The following is an 8,633-nucleotide window of genomic DNA, read 5'->3' as shown; positions in this document are numbered from 1 at the left end:
TTTGCAGGGACATGGATGAAACTAGAAACTATCATTCTAAGCATACTATCACAAGGACAGAAAACCAAACACCGCATGTTCTCACTCATAGGTGGGAAACGAACAATGAGAACACCTGGACACAGGGTGGGGAAACATCACACACCGGGGCCTGTTGTGGGGTGGGGGAAGGGGGTGTGGGGAGGGATAGCATTAGGAGATATATCTAATGTAAATGACAAGTTAATGGGTGCAGCACACCAACATGGCACATGTATACGAATGTACCCTAGAACTTAAGGTATGATAACAAAAAAGAATTGTAAGTAATCTTCACATATGCTTTTAAGTATTTTTTAAAAAGAAAGGAAAGGAGAAAGAAGAGGAAACCAGAAACAAATAATCATTACACTATCCAGACATTACATAACATCTCTTACTTGTGAATTTAGATGTATTGAACTTTTAATAAAACAGATTGACTTCACACTTTTAAAACACTAAGAAAGAAAACAGCTAAGGCAGAAAACTAACCTGAAAACAAAATCAATGGTTTTATATATAAAAGACCTAAATTAAAGAGTTGATACCTCAAAAAGAAAATAATAATAATTTGTTTCACAGAATGCCATGAGAAAAGGGCTTCTGTGAGCCCTATTACTAATATATAATGACAATCATCATTATTACTTTTCGTTTTAGCAAATTATAATGCTCTAATGACCAAAACAATAGTAATTCTAATACTAAAATCAAGCTATCAGTATTTGGATTTGATATAAAAACGTAAAGAAAATTAAAATATCTCTACTTAAATTCTCAGTAAACAAACATGGCTACTTTTTTTTAGATTTATAAACCTAACTTTCACAATCATGATAATGAAAATAATTTTTAAAAATCTGAAGGGGAGGGTAAACATAAACCCACTCTAACAACTTGTCATCCCTTCCCCCACCAATGTGAAATATGCACACATTTTTTACTTAATTTTTAATTATAAAGATAAAATGTAATTTAAATAAAATTTAATAAATCTGTAACTTTGTATACCTTCTCATTTAGTCCAGATATTTTACACATATTTTTATCACAGTGAGCACACACTTGTGCTTTTTTCACCAAACACTACGTTATAAACATTTTTGTTACACAAGCTTGATAATTACTACATTTAATAGCTACCTAATAATGTAGCACAATGGGTTTGACTTATCCACCCCTGCTGTTGAAAAGCATGCCAATCTCATGGGTGACAGTGAAATGAACATCTCTGGGCATATAGGATGTTTTTCTTCTATCACGTTATTTCCTGAGGTTAAGTGCACAGGAATGGGCTTACCATCTCAAAGAGCATCAACATTTCTAAGCTCCTTTATATATACATCATTGGCAAACATTTTAAATCAAGTGCTTTATGATCCTAAATCAGGGAATCTAAGAATAATACAGTTATGGACCCAGTGAGCAAATCAGATTTTCAGACAGGTTATGGAAGACATTAAGTAGAATATCTGAAAGCACAAATGACAAAAGAAAAAACAGATAAATTGGATGTCATCAAAATTAAAAATTTGTGTTCTTCAAAGGTCACCATCAAGAAAGTGAAAAGACAGACAACCCACAGAAAGATTTGCAAATCATGTATCTGGTAAAGTATATCCACATTATATAAAGAACTCTTACAACTCAACCACAGAAAGGTAATTTTTAAATAGGTAAAGGATTTGAATAGACATTTCTCCAAGAAAATATACAAATGGCCAGTAAGCACATAAAAAAGTGCTCAACATCATTCGTTATTAGGAAAACACAAATCAAAACCACAATGAGATACCACTTCACATCCACCAAGATGGCTATAATTATAGCGACAGATAACAAGTATAGGTGAGGATGCAGAGAAACTGGAGCCCTCATGCATTGCTGATGAAAATGTGAAATGGTGTAGCTACTTTGGAAAACTGTTTGGCAGTTCCTCAAAATGTTCAACACAGAGTTGTCATAAGATCCAGCAATTTGGCTGGGTGCAATGGCTCACGCCTGTAATCCCAGCACTTTGGGAGGCCAAGGCAGGCGGATCACCTGAGGTCAGGAGTTCAAGACCAGCTTGACCAACATGGCGAAACCCCGTCTCTACTAAAAATGCTAAATTAGCCAGGTATGGTGGTGCAAGCCTGTAATCCCAGCTACTCATGAGGCTGAGGCAGGAGAATTGCTTGAACCTGGGAGGCAGAGGTTGCGGTGAGCCAAGATCGCGCCACTGCACTCTGGCCTGGGCAACGAGAGCTAAACTCCGTTTCAAAAAAAAAAAAAAAATCCAGCAATTTAATTCCTAGGTATGTACACAGGATAAATAAAAACATGTCCACCCTAAAATATGTACACAAATGTTCATAGCAGTATTATTCAAATAATGGCCAAAAGGTAGAAACAACCCAAATGTCTATCAGCTGGTGAATGGATAAATAAAATATGATATATCTATACCATGGATTCTTCAGCCATAAAAAAGAATGAAGTTCTGATGCATGCTGCAACATGGATGATCCTGATGCTAAGTGAAAGAAGTCAGACACAAAATGTCACATAACTGTATGATTCCCATTTATACGAAATGTCCAGAAGAGGCATATCTATAGAGGCAGATAGTAGATTAGTGGTTGCCAGGGACTGAGGGTAGGAGAGAAGGGGGAGTGGCTGCTAATGAGTCACCAGGCGATGAAAATGTTCTGAAATTAGATAGTGGGGATGGCTGCACAACTCTGAATATGATAAAAACCTCAGGAAGGACATCAAAACCAAGAAAGGTAGAGGACAGCAAATTATAGCACTCCATTCTATAGAAGAGGGTCAGCATTTACATTTCTAAGGTTTCAATATAGGTGACACCATTCTTGTGCTACTTCCTGACTCACCTTGGAAATATTTACTGCGGCCCTAGAAAAGCTGAATGGCAATGCCTGTGAACATCAGGTTTGCCAGAGGAGAGGGAAGAGAGATGCAGACCTACTATCTGGAAGTAGCACCAACACAAAGGAAAAAGAGCATGAGCACACCAGAAGGCCAGGCAGCATCAGGAGAAGCTAATTGCAGAGCCCTAGCAACACAACACAAGCACCCCAGGCACAGGGCCAGAACTACTATTTGTAATGGGGACTGGGTTTCACTGAGGAAAAGGTAAATAGTGTTCCTGATATGTTACTTACTAAGGCTGAGAAGTGGAAAACATGAAAATGGATTTGATTTTTGGCAATGGTCCCAAAATTAAGTCTTGGCCAGGCACAGCAGCTCATGTCTGTAATCCCAGCACTTTGGGAAGCCAACGTACGAGGATCATTTGAGGCCGGGAGTTTGAGATTACCCTGGGCAACATAGGGAGATCCCATCTCTACAAAAAAAATTTTTTTGAAATTAGTCAGGAACAATGGTGTGCGCCTGTAGTCTCAGCTACTCAAGAGGCTGAGGTGGGAGGATCACCTGAGCCCAAGAGTTCAGAGCTACAGTAAACAAGGATCGTGCCACTACACTCCAGCCTGGATAACAGGGCACGACCTTGTCTCTTAAAAAAATAAAACTTAAGTCTCAAAGTAGCCCTAAATTATCATTCGAATAAATGACCAAGGAGGGTACCACCACTAACCATGTTCTGGGTAGGTGGACCATTGTCTACAGGCGATTACAAAAACGCAGTAGTGGCAGCAGTGGCAGCCACAGCCAGTGTTTACTGAGTGTTTCATATTGTTGGAAGTGCTTTTATACACATCCCCTCATTTCACTCATAATAAACCCAAGAAAAGGCACTATAATCATTCTCGTTTTACAGACAAGGACAAGGCTCAGAAAAGTACAGTAACTGCCTGAAGGGCACACAACTAGGAGGCAACAAAGGCTGAATAAGAACCCAAGCAGTCTTGCTCCAGAGCCTACAACTTTAACCACTCCACACAGTGAGCTCTCTGAGAAACCTCCAGATTGTTGCAATAAAGGCTATAGATCTCTTGAAGTAATACTTTCCCCCAGCATTTATTAAGAAAAATTTCAAACAAATGGCAAAGTTGAAAGAGATTGACAATGAACACCCATATCCCCATCACCTGGATGCTTACTAAGGTGGCTGTTTTTAGCAACATTACCCATTTAGGTAAGCTTGGGTTTATTTGTTATGTGTTTTTAAAGGGGTTAAAAGTGGTGCTTAAATAGCAAAGTTCTAATTATCTAGAAATCATTCATCCAAAAGACACTCATGGAGCACGTCTGATAAATGAGGTACTACCATGTGGAAACATGCTATTGTCTAAGTCAAGCCCTAGTGAAGTGAGCTGATAGAAATGTAATGTGTGGTCAAAACAGATTTAGAAGGAAAGGCCAGGTGACATTTACATTTTGTCATTCTTTGTACAATCCTTGACATGCCCCATCTTGAAACCTTCTGCCTTGTAAATGGATCTTTTAAACAGGGCCGGGTGCAGTGGCTCACACCTGTAATCCCAGCACTTGGGAGGCCGAGACGAGTGGATCACTTGAGGTCCGGAGTTCGAGACCAGCCTGACCAACATGGTGAAACCCCGTCTCTACTAAAAACACAAAAAATTAGCCAGGCAGTGGTGATACCTGCCTATAATCCCAGCTATTGGGAGGCTGGGGCAGGAGAATCATTTGAACCCAGGAGGCAGAGGTTGCAGTGAGCCAAAATTGTGCCACTGCACTCCAGCCTGGGTGACAGAGTAAGACTCCGTCTCAAAAAATAAATAAATAAACAAATACATAAATGGGAAAATAAAAACAAGAGTGCATAACTTTTTTTAAAAATCTGTCTTTGGGAATTGGTACTTGCTCAATTCACTAAATTAGCAAAGCTGCAGTCAATAGCCAGTATATTTCAGCACTGCAGTATATATATGTGAGCTTTTAAGATAAAAATATTAAAGTATTTAGCTTTAAATTATGGACTGAATTAGGAACTTAAAAAAATTCTGAGGAATGAATTGGAAGAACAATAAGAACTCAATGAAGGAATTCAAATATTTAGAAAGCAACTCTCGACAGACTCTTTCCAAGCATTATGATAGTCAGCCTGCAGTCCTCGTGAACATATCACCCAGGGTTTATCATTAAAAACGGAAATAATGGTAGAAGCTAACAGAATTACAGAACGTAACTGTAGCGGGAGATTTTAAGATAATACTCTAAAGATTAAGTAGAAAAAGAAAAAGGGTGTAAAGAATATGACTATTATGAGGTTGACCTGACAGATATGAATATACTCTTGAGTATTCTATAGTAATTGACTTCACATTCTACACCATGAAACGCATTTAAAAGTTAGTCATGGTGTATAACAGACCATACATAAACCTCAACCCATTCCAAAATAAAAATCCATAGGTAGCATTCCACTATGTATTGCTAGCAACAAAGACTTTGAAATTGATCCTTTTTGTTTCAAATTAAGCTCTAAGTGGAAATTTCTCTCTCAGAAGGAAAGTGCAAATCCTTCCTATTCACCTCCAGAGATAAACCATTGTTAACAGTGGAGTATATATGATTTCAGGTATGTTTCCCAGGCATAGCTTACTATAATTAATTCTTTTAAAAAACCAAAAATGGAATTGTGTTTTTACATCCTATTTTGCCTCTGAGTTTTCATCTCACAATTATTTAATTTCAATATCTTTCTATGTCACCATCTCTAGTTTACCTCAGTCTTTTAAACAACTTCAGCTTTCTAGGTTATGGATGAATCATGATTTATTTAACCATTCTCCTGTTAAGAGACATTTACATTTCTCCAGGTTTTTAACTATTACAATGACTCGGTGACCACCCCTGCACATATTTTTATACATTTGAGAATTTCTGAAATACTGAATTTCTTGCAAGTAGCATTGCAGTGGCATTTAAAATATTGTTAGCAAAATACAAAATTGTGTTTCAAGTAAACTGTACTGATTTTCGCTGTTACCACCACAGAATTGAAGATGCACTCACTATCACTGCATATTCTTGCTATTTTTAGTCTTGGTTAATTTGATATATAAAACACTAATTACTATTATTTGGAACCTACATTTCTTTATGGACAAGGCTGAGTATCTTTTCACATGCCATTGATGATTTTGTATAAAATTATCTTTTGTCCCTTTTCCTATGGGATTTTAAGTGTTCTCTATAGATTAAGAAAATGGGCTATTCTTTACCTGTCATAGATGAAGCTGGGGTTGCACCTCCATTTTTTGGAGCCCATCTACCACAGGAGGCAGTAAATGACATTAAAGAATTACTGTTAATATTGCTATGTATGATAATGGTATTTCAGTTATGTTACAAACAAAAGTCTTAATCAGTTGGTGATGCATACTCAAGTATTTATGGGTAAAATAATTTGTTATATAGGATTTACTGGGAGGAAAACCCAATCCCCCAGAAAAAAATAAGGGATGGGTAGAAATAAATGAAATAAATTTGACCATGAACTTACAATTGTTCAAGTTGGGTTGGGATATATATAGCTCATATATATGCTCTTATGTACATTTGACATTTTCATAATTAAAAAACATTAAAAGCTTGAGATATTTTAAAAAGAAAACTTGTATCATAAGTGAAGCTTACATTTATATTTTTGAAAAACATTGGTTTTTTTTTTTTTTTGGAGACGGAGTCTAGCTCTGTCGCCCAGGCTGGAGTGCAGTGGCGCGATCTCGGCTCACTGCAAGCTCCGCCTCCCGGGTTTACGCCATTTTCCTGCCTCAGCCTCCCAAGTAGCTGGGACTACAGGCGCCCGCCACCTCGCCCGGCTAGTTTTTGTATTTTTTAGTAGAGACGGGGTTTCACCGTGTAGCTCAGGATGGTCTCGATCTCCTGACCTCGTGATCCACCCGTCTCGGCCTCCCAAAGTGCTGGGATTACAGGCTTGAGCCACCGCGCCTGGCCAACATTGTTTTAAATGTTTCTCTCTTCCCTTCCTTTGGAAAACACTGACCTTGGAAACAAAAATCAGATGCAGCCACCCACCCTACTGCTGCCCAGGCCAATCCTAAGTAAATGAGTTGGCTTTCTGGGAAGTTTCCATGGCCAAACAGAAAACAGATTTCACTTCAGTTCCATCATCAAAGTCCACGAAAGCCTGCAAAGCACTTCTATATCCCTCTCAATCCGTCCCCATACTCTTTTGAGTTGGTTATTACCGGCCTTTCCCCACTGCAGCATTGAGGAGCTATTGAGCAAGAAAGGAGAGGTGATATGACCAGTCACACACAGCATATTTTTGGCAGAGCCAGATATTCTGATTCTAAATTCAGTGTTCTCTTTTAGACTATATTCACTCTGAATACCAACTAAACAATAAATCCACTACCTGTAACTATTTTGACATTTTTTTCTTACAGAGGGTTCAAAGATTTTACAACCTGAATTATTCTAGTGTTTTGGTTTGTTCTTTAAAAAGGCTTGACAATGTAGTCCTAGCTACATGGGAGGCTGAGACGGGAGGATCTCATAAGCCTAGGAGTCTGAGGCTAAAGTGAGAGCTATGGTTCTGTCATTGCATTCCAGCAATGTGGGCAACAGAGCAAGATCCTGTCTCCTAAAAACGAAAAAAGAGGCTGGACCAGTGGCTCATACCTGTAATCCCAGTACTTTCACGGCCAGGGAGAGAGGATTACTTGAGCCCAGGAGTTTGAGAACAGCCTGGGCAACATAAGGAGACTCCGTCTCTACAGAAAAATTTAAAAATTAGCTGGCATGGTGGCACGCAAGCTTGTAGTCACAGCTAATTGGGAGCTGAGGCAGGATGACTGCTAAAGCCTGGGAGGTCGCAGCTGCAGTGAGCTGGGATTATGCTATTGCACTTTAGCCTGGGCAACAGAGCAAGACTCTATCTCTAAATAAATAAATAAATAAATAAATAAATAAATAAATAAATAAATGGTAAAAGGCTTGACAGTTATTACGATCCTTAATATTTATAATACTTTTATACTGTCAGAAGAGGGTCTGTATTACTTATTCTTATGTATTAATAGAGAACTCTTTTAAAGTGAGTCTTAGTGATTATGCCATGGTAAATCAGTAGGACTCTATAACAAAAAGAACAGGTAGAAAACTGTCCCTCCTCAGGAATGTGTGTGAACAGGACCTTGGCAGTTGAGTAAGTGGATCTGCTGGTTGGAACTGTCAGATTTCTGCTGAAAACAAAAAAGTTACAAAGAACTCAAGTCTATTTCCAACCCCAAATCCTCAAGCATCAAAGCAATGTCAAGGCCAGAGGTGACCTCAATTTGCCCTCTGGTTACTTAAGGATCACAATAATTTCTGCATTTAGTAATCACCATCATCAGCCAAGGGCTCAAGGCTAGAGCTCTCTACTTGTTTTCCCCCTCAAACAATCTGTCACCCAGGCTGGAGTGCAGTGGCGCAATCTCAGCTCACTGCAAGCTCCGCCTCCCAGGTTCATGCCATTCTCCTGCCTCAGCTTCCCGAGTAGCTGAGACCACAGGCATCCACCACCATGCCCAGCTAATTTTTTGTATTTTAAGTAGAGATGGGGTTTCACTGTGTTAGCCAGGATGGTCTGGATCTCCTGACCTCATGATCCGCCTGCCTCGGCCTCCCAGAGTGCTGGGATTACAGGCGTGAGCCACCGCGCCTGG

The 8,633-nt window shown here is 39.0% G+C and overlaps 1 protein-coding gene across 3 annotated transcripts in view; it reads right to left on the bottom strand.

The window, feature by feature from the left end:
* Positions 1 to 8,633, bottom strand: part of ZHX3 (zinc fingers and homeoboxes 3) — a 119,632-nt gene that overhangs the window by 29,936 nt on the left and 81,063 nt on the right. Inside the window, exon 3 of one of the 3 annotated variants that reach the window (XM_011929040.1) lies at positions 3,189 to 3,344. The exons of the other annotated variants lie outside the window; for them this stretch is intronic. The gene's annotated coding sequence lies outside the window, so the exon portion shown is untranslated. The remainder of the gene's footprint in view (positions 1 to 3,188; positions 3,345 to 8,633) is intronic. 3 annotated transcript variants of the gene reach the window in all.

The sequence above is a fragment of the Colobus angolensis genome, unplaced genomic scaffold (assembly GCF_000951035.1).
Source record: "Colobus angolensis palliatus isolate OR3802 unplaced genomic scaffold, Cang.pa_1.0 Scaffold8, whole genome shotgun sequence".
Classification (NCBI taxonomy): domain Eukaryota; kingdom Metazoa; phylum Chordata; class Mammalia; order Primates; family Cercopithecidae; genus Colobus; species Colobus angolensis.
This window is presented reverse-complemented; position numbering and strand designations above follow the sequence as displayed.